Here is a 19,099-nt window from a genome sequence, read left to right as displayed (position 1 = left end):
TGGCTTGGAGTTCCCTTCCGTGGGCAAAGCACCAGAGGCAGCCAACCTGGCAATGGAACCAGCATTCCCTTGCAGGAAGTAGCATTTTCATAGCCAGGAAGACATTTTTGTCAGAATAGTTCAAACAGAAAGGTAACGACATCTAAGAAGCTCAAAGAACTTCACATCTATAAGCACTGTACCCTTCCACCTCTCAGGGGACAAACTCTACGAGGTGTGAGAGGCAGCCTCTTTACCCTGCAAATGCACTCTTGCCAAGAGGAAATGACATCACTGTCAGTCAGTTTACACCTTTCTCCTGAGGCAGGGTTTGGAAGGTAATGTCTCTTAATTCCAGAACTCAGGAGGCTGAGGCAGGGAAGGCTGCCCTGAGTTCCAGGCTGGCCTAGGTCACCCATGGAGATGCCATGCAGAACAACTGTACCAAGAAAGCCATGGCAACGTACACTTTTCATGAAGACCTAGAACTGCTGCTGGCTTTCAGAGCACCAGGTTACGTTGTAGCTGTTCCCTCTGAACAGATGCCAGCACTAACTGCTCAGTAGGAAAGCTGCAGCAAGAAAGAGGAAAGTTCAGAAATGGATGTGGAAGCAAAATACTATACACGGAGTCTAAGGAATGTGGCAGGTGCCGGTAGGTCACCATTTCGGTTTCTCCATTATTGAGAAGTTAACTATTATCCATAAGTGCCCGCCATAATCCAGCGCTTGAGGACCAGAGAGAAGACGCAATGGTTAAGAACACTTGCTGTTTTACAGAGGATCTGAGTTCAGTTTCCAGTACCTACATAAGGAGGTTCACCACCTCTAACTGCAATGTCCTCTTCTGGCCTCCATAGGCACCAGGCAGGCAGGCATGCATGCAGGCACTCACACGTACATATAAAGACAAATAATCTTTAGAGAGGAAGAGAACTTAGAAAAGAGTTCTGCCCCTCTCAAACAAACAAACAAACAAACAAATAAATATTTTTGGAGCCCTCATGTTAATTTTATCATTACCAATACCATTTGCGGACTGGGTAGGAAACCACAGGATCAAAAAGGTTTAGTGTCTTAGGCAGGACGATACAAGGAAGGGTCAAACTTCAAACTGTACTTACACCATCCAATATGCTTGACTCACTACATACGACTTGCTTTAGGGAGCCCCCTGTACAGAGAAGGGAATTTACACTAGAAAAAATAGTAATGCTGCTGTTATAGAAATAGTGATAGACCTCTCTCTCTCTCTCTCTCTCTCTCTCTCTCTCTCTCTCTCTCTCTCTCTCTCACACACACACACACACACACACACACACACACACAGTCTAGTTGCCAGCAGTTCTTCAGACCGATGAACTAAGGTCTAGCCACAGTGTACAAATTCCAAGAGCACTGCTTTCCCACGTAACTGCACATGCAAAGAGAAAGGCTGCCAAACTGAGAGTCTGACCCAGTGATCCCGTTTCACAGACATACCCACTTCTGATAAAAGTTGCTGTTTGTATTCCTAGAAATCATTGGCTCTGTTGAGGAGATTAAGCAGCAAATAAAACTGCCTATGAGGGCATACACTCGTAGCCTCAACACTCAGGAGGCAGAGGCAGAAGCAACAGGCTCCAAGTCATCCTTGGCTACACAGAGTTCAAGGCCAGCTAGGGTTACAGGAGACCATGTCTTAAACACCAAACCAAACCACAACACACAACAAACAATAACCATAGCAAGGAAACTAGGAATTCTTGCTCTCTGTCTCTGTCTGTCTACATAAGATGCATATATATCTTATGTAGCCCAGGCTGACCTCAAACTTTCTGTGTAGCTTAGGATGACCCTGATCCTTGATCCTCCTCCTTCCTCAGTGCAAAGATTCCCAACACGGGCTACCACATCTAGCTTATGCAGAACAGGGAGGGAATCAAATCCACAGCACTGTGTAAGATGGGCAAGCACCAAGTGAGTGCCACCCAGCCTGGTGTTTTGAAATTACAAGTACGTTGACATTAAGTTTCATAAATTTGGGGAAAAGCTGGAGTCACTCAGACCTTGCTGTTGACACGACGACATTGTTTACAAACAAATGGTCCTCTCATTTTAAAAGTCTGCCTAATAAAGCACACACCATATCTTGTCAGATGAAACACATTAAAGCGACTGACAGGCTAATATGCTACAAAAAAAAAAATCTGGCCAATTTTCAAATTTTTTATGCTTCAAGAATCTCACCTGCTAGTTTATTTATCCTTTTATGTCTTATCTGATGTTTCAAATCTTAAGAATATGTTTTTCTGTAGAAGCCAACACAAGTCAAATAGAGTGTGTGTGTGGTTTCGGGCAACATTATACTGACACAAGCCTTTCTACAAAGGAAAGGAAATGATCAAGGGAGGGTCACAAGGGGGGGGGGAGATGCCCCATCCTGTGCCAGGTAAGATCACAAAACACTTACCTGTGCTAGGGTCAGCTATGATAATTGCAATTGACGTCTCGAAATGGGGTTATGAATATAATTATTGTGAAGCAGCAATTGGGCAATCACAAGCTAATTAAGCCCACTGACTAGATTATCTTGTTTTCCCTCTAATAATCACATAACATTTAACACTTGCTAATTTCAGGACCTATGGGTGATGTTCATTCATGACTAACAAGCTGCAGCCACTGGTCAGAAAGAGAACGCACCAGGACACAGGGCATCAAGTCAAGCACAGAGCAGGGATGGATCTCCTGGCCAGCCAACATCTGTTCTTCAGCACCTCTCCACTTCTCAGCTCCACTAAATTACTAACTGCAGGCAAAGCCACTGGGCTGAAAGACTTACTGGACTTACAAGTGGTTAGAAGGATGGAACTCTTGGTCTCTGGAAAGCTCCCTGGTTCCTGTTATCCATATAATATGCTTTCCCCTTTCCAAGGGTAAGGTTGACTCGGTCTTTGAAAATGTGGCTTTCTTTTCTTTCTTCTGCAAGATAATCACTAGTTCCTCTGCCAGGCCTGGGTATATAAACTTTACCCTTTTGCCCTCCTCACACATGTCCCTAAGCCCCCGTCTCTCCTGCAGTACATGTTGAGCATAGTCACAAATTGAACATCTTAAGTCCAATTGCCATGGCATCCAGAGATTCATTGACCCAATTCACCTTGCTTTCTTCAAAGCAGGTCCTGAAGGAAGCCTGGGTGGGCTTCTCTCCAAAGAATTAAAAAGACCAAAAGAAGTACGTTGATTGAAGGCTGGTCTTTTGAGGTAGGCTGACATGGGAACACAGTCTATGTTGCAGCTCAGTGCCTACTCCTCTCAATTAGAAATTCTCCCCAAAGAATCAGATGTTCTGCAATCATTTACTTTACCCTCTTCCAGGGTCTCTCCACATAACCCTGGCTGTCTTGGAACTCACTATGTAGACCAGGCTGGCCCTGAACTCACAGATATCCATCAGCCTCTCTGCCTTCTGCGTGCTGCATCTCAGGGGTCTTAATCCAAGCAAACCGTCATTTGAGAACTGGGAATGTAGCTCTGTGGTGAAGGTCCAGTCTACTATGTGCAACACCCAACACAGCACAGAGGAAAAGGAAATAATGTCTTGGGTAAGGGTGACTAGTAATTATTTTAATGATGTGAAAATGGCCTTTCCTCATGCACTTTAAAAATAGGATGTAAGTTTACCCTTCTATCGAAGTCGTGGCGATGTATCTGTCTGGGCACTACAGTTCTGGTGAGCAGACCCACAGCAAAGATATCATAAAATTATCACTAGTTGTTTGGGGGCTGAGGAGACCAGTCAGCCATTAGTGTCACAGAACATCCATGGTCCTGATTATGTTAGAAGTGTATGGGCCATCTCTGTCTCCCTAAGGACAGCCACTCACTCTGTGAAGAGTATCTGTGATCACCTATAAACATCAGCTTCTGTACTGTACGGGAACAGTTCAAGAGGGGACAAGCAAGACCAGAACACTCACTGTGTCTCTGTGGTCTAAGTAGAGAACATAGTGACCACTAGGAGGACAGGGATTAACAGTAGCCATATTTTTAAGAGTATCGGCCCCATTCACAAATGACCATTCGCTAACTCTCAAATGTATACATGTATAAATTCTGACAATACTCTGGTAACCAAAGCCAATACTAAGCATTGATATTTCCAAAAGGGACCCTAAGAGACAGACGTCTGTCATAAGCACTTTAATGAGTTTGGTACAGTTTTAAAATGTGTCCTCCCGCCGGGCATGGTGGCGCACGCCTTTTAATCCCAGCACTCGGGAGGCAGAGGCAGGCAGGTTTCTGAGTTCGAGGCCAGCCTGGTCTACACAGTGAGTTCCAGGACAGCCAAGGCTACACAGAGAAACCCAGTCTCAAAAAACAAACAAAAAAAAGTGTCCTCCCCAAGTGACTCGTACAAGGTCTTTGTCAGAAGACAGAGAGGGTGCTCTTGGTAAAACACTTTCTCAAGTTATTGGAATGGGCTGCCTCCCTCCTCTTAACCAATACATTACAATCAATCAATTTTCCATTATCTGCAGATTCCCTTCCAGAGCACAAAGACTCCTGGCTGCTGGAGGAGACAGAGCATCAGGAACATAAGCCATTAGCATATAGATCAGGTCCTATCAGCAGAGAGCCAAGGCTCTGAAGGACGGTACCTCTCGAGTGAACCCTGGCTCCCTTCCTTCTCAGCTCATGACCCTGGGCAAATTATCTCCCTAACCTTTGGTTGCCTCTACCTCATGAACAATCCCTGGTTCATACTCAATGTTAAACAAACGTTACCTGGTATTAATATCAATTGTGAGCCCATCCAGGAGGGAAATCGCATTTTGAAGGTTTACGTGGTATTCCCATGCTAAATAGGAGTTGGCAGGATTTGTTGATGATGTAATCATTATTTACTCGGTGTCGTTTTCACTCAACATTAGGACAGACAACATTCAACGGACAGCAGGAAGGGGAGACGCTTTTGTAGCCTTACCCCTACCCTGGTTACTACTGTTAAATACTAATTAACAGTCTTCAAAGACTATTCAAGGTTGAAACACAGAAACAAAAATAAAAAGGGAGAGATTCTGGTGAGTAAGTGATTATGTGAGCTCTTCCATGATCGCTAGCTGCTGTCTACCTTAAGATAGCTTCAGTCTGTAGCCCAGAGTTCACATTTTGCCCTAACTGAAGAACTCCTACACGAGGCCCATGACCACCTCCGCCGAATGACTCTTGTTCAACTGCTCATTAAACGTTCGTAACACAAAGGAATGATGTAACCAGGGATGAGAATGGCTAAAGATCTCGCACCTCAATGGCCTGGTTCAGGATTTTAAAATGCTGAGAGGAGACTGGCTCATCAGCCTGTGGCGAATCAAATGGTTTAACCTCCAAACTGGACACCAGGCAGTGGTCATGGCCCACTCTTTTCCTCTCTGAAATAAGCGGCTCTTTGTCTTTCATTCCTCCTGCTACCTTGAGCGTGGGCTGAGAAGTGCTATGGATAACCTTAGCAGACTATCACATTTTCTGCCCATCAATAATGCAGCTCTTCGCTACAGGGCTCTAGTCTCTGCATCACTCATTTTCCAGGAAAATCCTCAGCAAGCCTACTTAACCAGTTCCCTCAAGTTTCCACCTGCCCTTTATCAAAGAGGCTGCAAGTGTAACCCAGAAGTTTCATGAACCATCTTCCAGGCCCACCTCTACAGTTTTGTTTTTTTTGGTTGTTGTTGTTCCCAATAGAAACTTACTAAAGAGCGTGTGTGTGTGTTAGCCATTGCTCTTCATATTTCAAATGCAATGGGTACCAAATTACCAGGTCCTTCTCTGCCTGCCTTATTGTTTTCTTAAGAGCAATGCCTCACTTCCCAATGGACAATCCTCTTCTATTTTGACTTGTCAATTACTCCCCTGCCTCACTTCTTTCCCCTTTCCCATCCAAGCAGGCTCTCTTTCCCAGCAAATTTTCACCATATAATTACAGCGATGCTTTAGCCTACTTTTCTGTTAGCTTAACAACCCTGTCTATTTTCTACTTGTGCTGATGTTACTGTCTGCTTCTCTGACGGGCTAATCCATGTATCCTTTCAAGGCCTAACTTCCCCTACCATGATAGCAGCTGGAGCTCTAATTCACAGGTACCTTCCAAAGCTTTTCATTAGCAACAGAAATGAGATGGTTTAGAAACCCATTTCTTAATCGGCAGGTGAGTACTGGAACCTTTGTGCTGCACACATCTTTCAAGCATCCCACATTGTGCCACTGCACAATTCTTTTCTGAGTAATAAGGTCCAGTGTGATAGGCACATTTGCAGTGGTAATAGGGAGGAGGATGTGCCCTCTGAAGTAACCAGCTTCCAACCCTCCAGCCCACCCCACTCCACCCCACCCCACCCCACCCCACCTCCACCCCGCACCCCCACCCCACCCCTGCCTTCGGCATTTCCCAGCTCAAGAGAGAAGCACTCAACAGAAATGAGAAAAACTGAGGAATAATGGCTTTGCCTTCTTATACCTGCACGGGGAAGAGAAGGTAAAATCAGAGTGCCTTAGCATGTGTTCTGGTTCAACTGGCCAGACAAGGGCTTAGGGAGCGAGTGTGGCCTTCCCCAGCTGGGCTCTGTGGCAGATAAGCCTCTCCACAAATCCTGGGCTTAATTACTTCTGACACAGTTGTCCTACCTGGGCCTCCAGCTCCTTTTATGCTCTAACCAATATGAATCCAAGGTAAGTTTCTGCTTACTCACCTGGGGGCAAATGCTTCTATCCCTTCTAAGTGATCCTAACACACTTCATAAGGATCCACTGGGTCCTGGGAACTGTTTCTTCATTTTCCTTTCATGGATTCTGTTCAAAGTCTCCTCCAATGCCCAGCAAATAACTTTCTGAATTACACAGTCTTCGTCTTCAAATATTTCTTTAAATAAAGTAAAAACCCTACTGATCCCTTCCCCCTATGAGCAGGTTCTTCCCTTTGAGTGAAGTTGGGTTTAAGTGTGGATAGGCCCAGCATTAAGCATCTTATTACTATCAAGAAGCAACAGGCAGTGATCTGAACAAGCAAACACATGAAAGAAAGGAAATCAATACCAAAACACCCATGGGCTTGGCATGAAAAGGAATCTTCCCTTCAACCCTCCAAGAATAACTCAAGAAGAAATGTGTCCAGCTAGGAAGTAGGAAAGGAAGCTTTGAAGACCTCAAGCAAGATGCTCCCTGGAAAAGAGAGGACAGTGGCTGCATCTTCTCCTATTATGTCATCCTACCCACCCAACTGCCCCAACAATCAACTTTGCATTGGAGCCACCCATCTGAAGACTTCCCAAATCTTATGGTGCAGAGGCCCATGGTCCTTGTCAAGAAAATCAATTTTATGAGAGCACATCCAAGCAGGAATTGTAAATCCAAATCATTTCTGATGGATTTCTCATTCATCAGTTGGATGGTTCAAGGGGGACAGGAATTCAGAAGAACTTCCTAGTAAGCTGCAGATCCCATCTGGATTCATAAAAGTCCACTTTGCTGTATCGGGAAACTTCTCCTGGGTCTCATAAGTCCAGGAGACAGTTCAACTCTGATTATCTTCTTTCCAGTGCCTCTGCTTCCCCAACCCTACACTTTGTTCTTTTTCCTTTAGCCCTGGCATGCAAACCATGCTGTTTTAACTTCTTTCCTGCTCTCCCAGTTCTTCTGGAACATTTTATTTTCGACAGTCAACTCATTTGGAGGAGTGCCACACTGAGGTTCAACTGTTTACAGCATTTAACTGTGTTTCTGCCAGAAGTCCTGTATCCAGCACTACCATCTCCGGGCTGCCTCGGAGATTAAGAATTTATGCATTTGTTTGGAAGAAGCTTAGAAAATGTGGAAACTTCCAAACATCACTCTTCCTCCTTACAAAATTGCTTGTGCCTGTCCAGGAGGAGACAGACATGGAAACTCATCTCACCCTTTCCAGAGTACTCTGCCCAAGTCATTTGAACGAAGACTGTCTGTTTACTGAGGAAATGGGAACTAGTCATTCATCTGCGAAAGAGAATTAGGATTCAAAAATATACATAGAAATCGTTCTCTCTCTCTTTCTCTCTTGAAAGAATGAATGAACAGAGAATACTAGAAATTCACCAGTTACGACTGGATTTCACGTCTTGATCATTCATCAATATTACAAAATGACATGTCTGGAAGCAGCCAATTTGAATTTGTACCCTGTTGCAAAACAGAACCTCAGAGTCCAATTGTGGACACTTTTGCAAGTTGCAATAGACCCAGACAAATTTCCAAAGAAGGGCATTTGAAAAGTACTTCTAAGCCCTGGATGGTAGAACTAGAGAGGAAAACAGAAAACTTAAAAGAAAAATACAGCTAACAGTTCAGCAGCTAAAGGTTCACTAACAAAACGGGTCTCTGCATTCGTGAGTATCATGCCTCAGCTGCAAATCCCGACCTGTTCAATCCAACTAACACCAACACCACCAATAGCACATTCAATGCTCCTGTCCTAAGAGGACAGTTATTGCACAACTACACCCATCAAAGCCTGTTGGTGTAGAGGAAAGGGCATCGGGCTGCAGTGATCCAACCCGACCTGTGCCCTAGCTAGGCTAGGCTTTGTCACACCTGAACTTCCTGAGCTTATGGAAGTCACTTCATGCCCATGTGCCAGCTTCCTCTTGGGTACAGTGAGGGTGATGAAGGGTATCTGAGGCATTAAAAAAATAAATAAATATCTAAGGTATAAAAAATACCCAACTTCTAACCTCGAAGTTTTGTCTGGTGAATATTAACTCTTTAATAGTCTTCACTTAAAATGTAAATATCTGTCAATTTTTAGTAACTTTGATGTTAGTTTCTTTTTAAGAAATAATGTTTCCCCCTCCTGTCACTCCAAACGCCTCAGTTCAGTCGCCCCTACAGTTATTTAAGATTCCACAAAATGCCTCTTTTCCTTTCTTTCTTATTATTTTAAGCAACCTTCCCCAAACTGAGACTTGTGCTATTAAAAGAGCTTAGAGCTTCCCATTTCCTTGCTAGGGCTAAAATTAAACTGTCCATTCCTTAGGGCCCCACATAACATCTGCCAGATGTCTTGGCATATCACACAAGGAGAGAGGAATTTTCTTTTAGCATTATCTATTCTCTTCTCTGTTTTCTCATAATCAATTAATAGGTCACCAACACCCAGATAATGTTTTCTCTCAAAGCCTTCAACTTCAGAAGCACAGGACTATCACAAGCTACTGTCACAAATATGTCCACATATCACCTGGCAAATGTCTCAGTTTGCTGAATTTTGTCCGTAGACCAGGGAAACCTTCTCCCCTCAAGTTCTGGGGATTGAACTTAGGACCTCAGTCTAGCACAGAGCTACAGCCCTAGCTCTCACTCCAACGTCTTCCGAATCTGTAGTATCCACATAGTCTCAGACTCATAGTCACCGTCATGTGATTTGGATTAGTTGCTTATGTGCTTCTTAACCCACACCTGTAACACTGAGACAGCACTTCGCCGTCTCCAGTTCCTCTGTTCCCAACTTAGAATGAACTCAACCCAGACCCGTGAATCCTCTTTTGTGTAACTCGGTGAACTGTCTATCTGAAAGATTCACATACCAGAAAGAAGATAAAGGTTACCTTGCCTAAAACTCTCAACATCGGGAATAACTAAAGGAAGACTAGACCCTATTAAACTCAATCACACATGAAACAAGACTCATGCTCAAAGCCACTTTACCCTCCCTTCTTTGAAGAAAACTGACAAGTGCTCTAAAGCTCATTAATAAACTTGGATCCCTAGCTCTACTGTCTTCCCTCAGACACATTAGGGAAAATAGACATGGACTTTTTTTTCTAAAAGTTGTCCTCAACACCTGGTGGGGTTAGGGGTAGAATAAGAAGGGTCTTAAGGGAACAAGATCAACGGATCATTCGTAAAGTCAAGAAAAGAAATATTAGTGAATTATGATGACCCAACAGCTATCTCTTGTATGGCAGGAATAATCCTCGTGGACTTGACACCTCACATCAAAAATGATCTCTGAGCTTTGACAGCAAATGAGAAATGTTCAACCTGATCTTGTTTATTCCTTTCATTATGCTTAATTCAAAGTGCTCAATTCAAGCATGTTGGTCTAGAAAAAAAAAAAGAAAGGAAGGAAGGAAGGAAGGAAGGAAGGAAGGAAGGAAGGAAGGAAGGAAGGAAGGAAGGAAAGAAAGAAAGAAAGAAAGAAAGAAAAAACAGAAAAGAAATCATGCCCTTAAAAATGATATGGGACCTACCGTATTGGTTAAAGACAATGCGCATGCAAGCGTTTTTTAGAATATCAGAATATATTCTCAAATTCCAAAATGCCTATTAGGTACCTCACTCCCCCTTCCCCCCAATTTCCAGATACATTCAACTTTTAACACTGTCTGGAGAAGACACCAAATCATTTGATTTCCAAGTAAAAAAATGTAGTGAGTCAGGTTCTATAGTGACTGGCATTTTTTCACACCCCTACCCAACACACTAAAACAAATTAATCACTTGCCCCAATATTAACAACCATAAAGATATCACGAAAGTTTGTTTCAAGATCAACATATTTATGTTTATATAAACACAAGCTAATTAGATGCAAAATTATCTGATAATTACTTGCCCAAATAACTATCTACTGCATTTAAACTTCCAAGCTGAATATGAAGCATTCATATATGCATTACCAAATTTAAATATACCATGACAATTTAAAAACCAAAGCAATCCAGTCAAAGATAACACTTTAAAATGAAAATTAAAAGGTCTGATTCCAGGCAAGAATTTGTTTTTCTAAGTACTCTTGGAGAAGCCCAGGACTTTAATAAAGGGGCAAAGATCTAAACATTCTATTTTTAAATGAACATACACATCAACTGAAAACCATACATCTTCATCTGTACAACCAGGGTTTTACTTCATTGACCATGGACAATTATCAGCTAAAGAGCCATGTATTTTCCTGTCTCCCTTCACACCCCTCTGAAGAACAATAACCCTCAATTAATGACACAACAGTTTGGTTTGAAAAATGTGATGTTGTCATATACAGCATTGTGCATTTACTGAGTGACATTGCTACCAGCTCCTCAACAGAATATAATTACATCTGGAATCAAAAAACCACTTCAATATGCACAAAAACACTGTAGACAGAAGGAACTTTTCGTTCAAAAATCTGACACCTAATGAGAAAGCAAAGCAAGAAAAAGGCTGGTGTCAGCGGCTCACCAATGTGTCCTTATTTCTGTTGAAGCTGGTACCTTTCTGCATTTCTCCTTAGTTGGAAGCAAGGTCCAATTAGCCCCCTTAGAATCTGTTAATTGGTTCTGAACCTCCTCCAAGTTTTCATCCCTCTGTGAACCCTTCCTCACCCATCTTCAATAGGCCATGCAAAATTCTCCCAACATCTTCCCTCATCCTCAAGATGGCTACCTTAGCTAATGGGAAAGCAACATCTTCATCTTTTGTAAATCCTGAAAGCATTTCAGAATTCAGTTCTTTCCTTGGGTCAACTGCATACAGTCTCTAGAACTAATCTGCAAAGGGCTCCACAGCAGTGTGTATGTGCTAAGGTAGGGCTGGCTCCTGTTCTCAAACCACCCTCACAAAATGTCTCCCTACAAGATTAATAAATTCCTCCAATTAAAAAGGTTAAGATACCTGGTCATAAGGTTTTCTCAACTGATACCATTTGTTTCCATAGTGACATTGTTAGGAAGACATAGTGATATTTCTGAAGATTTACAGTACTGGAGAACACAGAAGGAAAAAGAAACCCAGCAGAAGGAAAGGGAAGAGGGGAAACAAAGGAAGCAGGAAGGCCTAACACACGGATGGAGCAAGCAGCCTGGAGAGGCATGGAGAACCTGAAGAGACTGCCAGGCTTAAGGGTTCCTCTGAGATCTGGAAGGAACATATTCTATTCTTCCTGGCAGAAATCAACCCAAACCAGACAATAAAGTCTTGCAATGCATCAGACTAATGATAACCAAGCCCCAGAACTCGAAAGAGGAGGAAAAAAAGGCTTAGCTGAGGGTCACCAACCATCCCCATACTGAGGAAATAACATTTCCTGGAGACAGTCAGGGGACTTGGAGCAGCTGAAAGTTGGGAGATCTCTGTGGAAACGTTTTAAGGTTTTGCTTTGCCTTTCCTGAAGGAGATCAAAACCCTTCAGGTCCACTCCAAAAGGAGAAAAAAAATTCCAAAAGTTTACTTTAAAATGGAAACAAACATCTCAGTAACTTGTGAAGGAACTGCTTGGGTGGGAGGACAAAAAAAAAATCTGAGGAACCCTTAAAAGCTTTCATTTCCTTACTTTAATGACTAGATAGTGAGGAACCACCACAAGGTCTCCCTCTGGAGAGGCAGAAGGAATAGGCAGGCATGCTTCTTCCTTCAGCCACCACCAACAGAGCTTCAAAATGGAGACATCCATAATTTTATAAACACTTCTCATCTCAGCTTTGTCTCCTGGAAGCCCGCTCTCCTCCATTTTCTGGTGGAGTTACAGTATGACAAGGATTACCTGACTCAGTTCCCAGCTCTCAACCTAACCAGTCACTTCCTCCCCAAACCTGTAAGCAACCTCCAGCGACAAAACCAAACCAAGCCAAACAGCCAACGCAGACGCTCAGACACAGCCCCCGGGAGCCCTGGAGAAAGCCCCAACTGGTTGGTCTTTCCCCATCCCAGGCGCATGCTTAAAAATGAAACTTTTTTCTTTTCTCTCTTCTTCTTCTTATCCGTCTTCTTTTTTTTTTTTTTTAAAGGTTGGAAGGATTTTAAAAGGAACTCCAGACAACCTCCTCCCCTCCCTCTCTGTAGGTTAGGAGCCACAATGAAAAGAAAACCAGGGTTCCTTCAGGAATGGTGAACAGCCTGGAGAATGAACGTGAGAAGGAGCTTTGTGTTTTGGAGTCTGGACTGGAACCAAAGCAGACAGCTTGCAAATGGAGGACAGGGAGATAAAGAAAGGGAAAGAGAGGGGCTGCTCCAATGGGGGGCGGCTGAGGCTTCCCCCGTGCCTGGTGGGAGGGCAGACCCCTGGGAACCGCACCAGGAGTGAGAGACCCCCCCCGCCCCCACTCCAGGCCCCTGCCTTCCTTTCTCCCAGCCTCAGAGGAGCGTGTGTAATGGCTTCTCCTCTCCAGAAACCGTTGTCCTCCTGCAACCGACGCTTCTGAACCTTCAGCCTGGAGACAGCTCCTCAGCTGTCCCTCAACCTGCGCCCCCACCCGGCAAGCAGCCCCCCCGCTCGCTGCTTCTCTCCTCCCCAGCAGCAGCGGCGGCAGCCACCCCCTCGACACATCCAGACCCCGCATCCCAACTTCGGAGAGCGAGGGGAAAGAGAGAGAGAGAGAGAGAGAGAGAGAGAGAGAGAGAGAGAGAGAGAGAGAGAACCAAATACCTGAGGAAGAGGGGGGTGCCAATCCGCACGGCTTTGCCATCGGGCAGGGGACAGGCAGACAGGAGGGGAAAGGAAGCAGAGGGACAGAGAAAGAAAGAGGTCAACCCGCTCAGGTCGGGGCCGCTCGCTCCGAGCGCTCCCTTCTCTGACCCCTTGCTCGCTCTCTCTGGCTCGGGCTCAGGTCTCTCCTGGCCTCTAGCCTTCCGCCCCCCTTCTCTGTCCCTACTCCTGTCCCCACACTCAGAGCATCCGTCCTAAGCCTCCAGCTCTCTCCTCTCACTCATCTTTCCTCTCTCTCTCTCTCTCTCTCTCTCTCTCTCTCTCTCTCTCTCTCTCTCCTCTCTTCACAGAACTACACGAAATTAATTAAGCCACAGGGCTCGTCGCCCCCCCCCCAGCAGAAGGAGCAGCCAGCAGGAAAAGCACAGCCACCTCCACAGCTACCACCACCACCTTCTCCTCTTCCTCCTCCTCTTCCTCCCTAGCTTCTTCTCCTCCTCTTCCTCCTCCCCCAGCTGCTCTCCCTCCTCCCCCTCCTCCTCCTTCTCCTCCTCCTCGGTCTCTCTTTAGCTTCTTCTCTCTCCTCCTAGCCAGCCCATGCAGGGGACTTCCTCTCCTCCCCGCGCCTCCAGCCCTTCTTGGCCGAATGAATGAGCGCGTTTGTGCCTCCACCGCCCCGCGCTCTCCTCCCCGGAGCACTCAGACCACCCCAGAGGTGGTGGTTAATTGCAGTAACTTACAGAAGAAGCGTCCCGGCGCCGGGAGGTGCTTCGGGTTCTCCAGCCCCACCGCCTCCTTATCCTCTTTCTCTTTCTCCTCTTCCTGCTCGGGTTATTGTTGTGGAAGTTGTTTGGGAGTCTCATGTGCTTCTGCCGGGTCTCAGCAATGGAGGATCGCCATCTTCCCTGCCTTCCTCGGCTCCTCAGACTCGCTGCAGCTGCAGATGACCTGAGATATCCGTCTCTCTCCCCTCTCCCTCCCTCCCCTCTTCTCTCTCTCTCTCTCTCTCTCTCTCTCTCTCTCTCTCTCTCTCTCTCTCTCTCTCTCTCTCTCTCTCCTCTCCTCTCCCTCGCGCGCGCTCTCTCTCTCCCTCCCTCCCTCTATGTCTCTCTCTGAATAATGAGCAACCAGAGGGAGAGAGAAAGCAAGACAGAAAGAGAGAAGACAATCTTCTCCTGCCACACAAAACGCCGGAGCACCAGGGGGTGCGCGAAGCCTTTCTAATAACAACAACGTGCAGGAGAAAGGAAGGGAAAGAAAGAAAGAAATGAGAAAAGGGCTGGGAGAAAATAGGAAGAATTATCCAAGAGCTGAAGAAGCGCAGGAGAAGCTGGAGGAGATGCTGAAGCTGCGTCTGTTGCCCGCCCCCCTCCCGCGCTGAACCCCAGAAGGAGGCAAGGTGGTTGCAAAGTTAAGGCTGGGACATTGTCTTTGTCACTCTGAACAACACAGAGCCAGGCCAGTGAGATGTAAGAGGAGGAGGTGGCGGCGGCGGCGGAGGAGGAGGTGGTGGTGAAGGAGGAGGAGGAAGAGGAGGAGAAGGAGGCAAAGGAGGTGGAGAAGGGAAAGAGAGAGAGAGATGAGATGAATAAAGACCTGCGGAAAAGGCGGTGCGAGAAGCGCGACCGCCGGGTCCCAGGCGTGCGCTCTCGCGTCCAGGAGGCGCCCGGCCTCCCTGGCCAGAGAAACAAGCCCCTAGTGGGGACCCTGCCCCGCTGCTCTAAATGCTCGCACCATCAGCTCTGCCCCAGGCGCCCAACCCTGGCTCCAGAGGGTCCCTCAAATGTATCCATCTAGAGGCCAATCTTTGCAAAGAACTGAAGGTTGCAAGTCTAAACCCAGATCAACCACGTGGGGCTTTTTAATTCCTTTCCAGCTTGCAGTGTATCTTCAGTGAAGGGCTCAAGTTGTCCATTGCTGGCACGTATTTTTAAGCCTTCGCCCTCTAAAGGCTCATTGTGCGTTTTATGTCTCTCCTGTTATGGAAAGGAGAAGATCATTCTGATCTAGAAGCCACCACTTTCTTTTCCGAACTTGGGAAATGTTTTGACCGGTGCACCAAGGCTGGGGGTGCTGGGGGTCGTACTTAAATAACTTTCCACCCCCACATCCCGCGTTGTTTGCACATTGTTTGCACTTTCCGGCTGATCCTCCAAAGGCTTAGAAAGTAACAATCATCGCTCCTAATGATAAGGTGCCATGGTGTTGAAAACAAGAGAGCCAAACAGCAGCATCACACCTTGAATTTTTATTTAGTGTAACCCCCCCCCCAAGAACTGTCTGTTTAGGACAATTCTTTCCCCAAGAAATGGGTTTCCACCCCCGCCCCGTTTACCAGGTTAAAGATCTCCTAAGGCTTTAATCAAATTTAGGATGGTTGGGGGGGGGGGCTACAGTACCAAAAACAAAAACAACAAACAAAAAAGAAATAGAGAAGAAAAAAAAATCAATACATCAAGTCAGGAGCAATTGAAGTTCAAGGGCACGAGCTGGTGGTACCATTTCTATTTCTCAGATCCTCTAGTTGGACATCAACAGCCCCAAGAGAGAAAAAGCACGCAGCGCAGCGCGCGGGGCAGAGACCTTAATTAAAGTTTCTTTTGTCCGCCTCTGAATTAGGGGTTGTTGCTGGATTCCTTCGCATAGAGGAGCGCGCATCCGGTGAAGGCGCGGTGTTGAGGACCCTGGGCGAGATGGCCCTCTTTAATACTTGCCCCCTTTCCCCTCCCCCACAGTCCGGGCGGCTAGAGGGGTAAACCCATACAATAAAAGCAGAAGAGACGCGCACAGAGTTGGATCTCATCAGATAGCGGCATTTCCTAAGCACATCTAAAATCCTAATTTCCCAAGATTTTCCCGATTGTGTATTCCAGGGCAGAATGTCTCACCCTGACGCACGATCTAACCCCCTTCCAGTCAACACTTCCTGCCCTTTTCTCCTCCCACTCACATTGAAAAGCTTGGGAGTCCTAAAAGGGTGTTGATGGCTGGGGGTGATAAATAAATAAATAAATGACACTACGCGTGCGGTGAAGAAGAAAGGAGGGGGAGGAAAGAAGGGAAGGGGAGGGGAGGGGGAAGTCAGGGAGAGAAGAGCGAGGAGAAAGGACTCCAGTGCAAGGGAGCCGGGAGTCAAAGAAAGCAGAGGAAGAAAGGAAAGATCTGCGAGGCTGCTCAGCAGTGAAATCCTACTGGCTTTGTGCAAAGGGGAAAGACTCCCTTCTTTCCAGGTGCCAGAGGGACCTGAGCAAGTCTACCGGCCCGGCGCTCCTCCCCACCAGGACCCCAAGGGTGTCTGAGTGCTGACCGCCGCTCCCCCATCAATTCCTCGTGGCCAAGAGAGGAAGCGCGCCAGGTCTGCACTGTCCCGACTGATAATTTACCTCTTTGTCTTTAATAAAAAGCTGACTTTTTTGCTGTCAAAAGCTCTGCAACCGGGCAAAATAATGATGATGATAATAATAATAAACGTATTTCAGATTGAAAGCTCCTATCAACTGCTAGCTTTCCGAGGCTGCTATAAATATCTTCCTCGACGTGAAGGTACCTTGTGGGCTGGCGTGGTTCGGAAGAGCGGGGACGAGGACCGCCCTCCCCTCCCCCTTGCTCCCTCCCCAGGCGCGGAGACGCAGCGGCAAGGAAGGAGCGGAGGTCAGAGGAAACCTGGGGTTTCCAGGGTTTTCGCGGTCGGGGGAATGAGCCCTGGGGAGGAGCCTTGCGCCAGCGCCAGCGCGCCCCAACACGCCTCCGACCTCGTAAACCCACTTGGCACAGGCCGGGGAAGCCGCTGGCGGAGCGGCTGCGGTGAACTCCAGAAATGAACCTGCGGCACGGCGCGACGCCACGGGCTACCACCCTGGCCAACACTCACCTCGAGCGACCGACATTGAGAGAGCTCCGGACGCGGCCGCAGGGGACCTTGCTCCGCCCTCTCGTCCCAGGAGAAGAGGACAAAAAAGGGGGGGTGGGGGAGATGGACTTGGAGATGGCCCCGCCCTTCAAACGCTCCAATCCTTGGAAACCAAACCTCCTCTCCAAGCTACCACGTCTAGAAGGGACAAAGACTGCCAGGAGATCCTGGCGCTGATGGGGAGATGATGGCTCCTCGCGCTTCTAGGGAGGGTTGCTTTGGGGTGCTTTTGACTTTACATCCCAAATAGGTCACCAAAGAAGGAATGGATGATCTGTAGAGGACAAACTGAACCTTCTGGTAAAGAAGCAAGCTGACTTTCCAAAGCTGAGAAGCAAACAATTGTAAAACTCCGGCGTAGACTACAATTTCTATTCATGATGCTACTGTCTCTTTTGGCTTTACTACTTTTAGAAGTTCCAAGTTCCCTAACTCCCCACCTAAAATAAATGAAGGACATAAAGCCTAAAGTGGGGGAAATTGCACTGTTTGGGGTGGGGGTGGGGCGAAGGTGGGACATTGAGGGGAAGCCCCGTGGCTGGAGGATTTGGTGAATGCCTTAATAAACTTGGTACTTAAGTAACTGTAATTAGGTTTTGCCATTAGCAGGCCATTTAGATAAGCAGGAGAAAGTTCACACCTCCTGCTCTTTCACTCCCTACAAATATTCACAAAGATAATGCAAGCTTGGCTAGTGGGTTGTGTTCTCCATCAAGAGAGCTGGCATTTGACTTCTTTCTTTCTCTTTTTTAATATAAAAGGGGAAAGTTTATGTTTAACACACAGGCATCCATGTGAAGGATATATCTGATGGACACACTGACTCTCTGAAATGTACTGTTTGATACTATACCTTATGCCATTATCCCCTGGAGTCAGATGGGATTGCAAGACTTTATTAATGGTCTAGAGAATAAGAATATGTTGAAAGTCTGGACTTTTCTTCTCCTATGTCACAAGTGACTGGCACACAGACTCTTCATAAAGAGAAATTATGGCTCATCAAAAGAGTGACTTTATGAACATTAATAGAATAATAAATCTTGCAATTTTAGTTCAAGAAGCGGAACTCCTGTAACCGGGGTGACCTGAGCAACTAGGACCTTCATACTTGCCTGACACTAGGAGGATGGGGATAGTCTATAAATCATTTTGCTTAATAAGGCCTTTTCAAATAAAAAGAAGACACCCAATTTCTTAAAGAAAAGTGTTTATCGAGGGAAAGGGGCTTCTATTAATTCTATAGGAGAGACTTAAACAAAAACTGTTGGGCCACAGTCTATATTAAAAAGAATTTCAACAGAAATAATTGAAGCTATTCTAATTTCATCATTTGAATAATGATGCATATATATATATATATATATATATATATATATACACACACATATTTTTTCCAGAATTCTAATTCATAGAGCTAGAATTCAAAGAATTCATACACACACACATATATATGTATATATATGCGTGTGTGTGTGTATGTGTATATATATACATATATATATATGTATATATATATATATACATATATATATATTCCTTCTTTCCAGAATTCTAAAGTGTAAAGAGAAAAAATTCCAGTTGCTATCTAAATTCTAGCTGGAAAATTGTTCAAGATGATGATTTTAGCAAAACAAAGAGCAGATGAATAAAGACCATGGCTTTTTCAGAAACTGTAATTACTCCATCCTCAAACATTTAAGCATTCGCTGCACAGCTCTCAACTCACTGGCCCTTCCATCTATGTAAAATTCCTTTTATGTGCTAAACAAATGATTCCCAACAAATTATTTTTAA

The 19,099-nt window shown here is 45.6% G+C and overlaps 1 protein-coding gene and 1 non-coding gene across 18 annotated transcripts in view; one reads left to right on the top strand and one right to left on the bottom strand.

The window, feature by feature from the left end:
• The window catches only part of Zfp462 (zinc finger protein 462), a 139,073-nt gene extending 121,199 nt beyond the window's left edge, over window positions 1–17,874 (bottom strand). For 6 of the 17 annotated variants that reach the window (XM_030253535.1, XM_006537915.2, XM_030253540.1 and 3 more), the window contains exon 1: window positions 14,133–16,693. The gene's annotated coding sequence lies outside the window, so the exon portion shown is untranslated. Of the gene's footprint in view, window positions 1–13,392; window positions 13,907–14,132; window positions 16,704–17,263 lie in introns of those variants that run through there. The other 11 variants (XM_030253534.1, XM_006537916.2, XM_030253537.1 and 8 more) reach the window with 7 other exon arrangements.
• On the top strand, window positions 16,658–17,891 carry Gm8364. The gene is made up of 2 exons (XR_001784308.2): window positions 16,658–16,747; window positions 16,872–17,891. It is a non-coding gene; the product is annotated as a predicted gene 8364 (transcript).
• The last annotated feature ends 1,208 nt before the right edge of the window (window positions 17,892–19,099 follow it).

Source organism: Mus musculus, chromosome 4, assembly GCF_000001635.26.
Source record: "Mus musculus strain C57BL/6J chromosome 4, GRCm38.p6 C57BL/6J".
Taxonomy (NCBI): domain Eukaryota; kingdom Metazoa; phylum Chordata; class Mammalia; order Rodentia; family Muridae; genus Mus; species Mus musculus.
The sequence above is the reverse complement of the archived record's forward strand: the minus strand, read 5'-3'. Positions and strand labels throughout refer to the sequence as shown.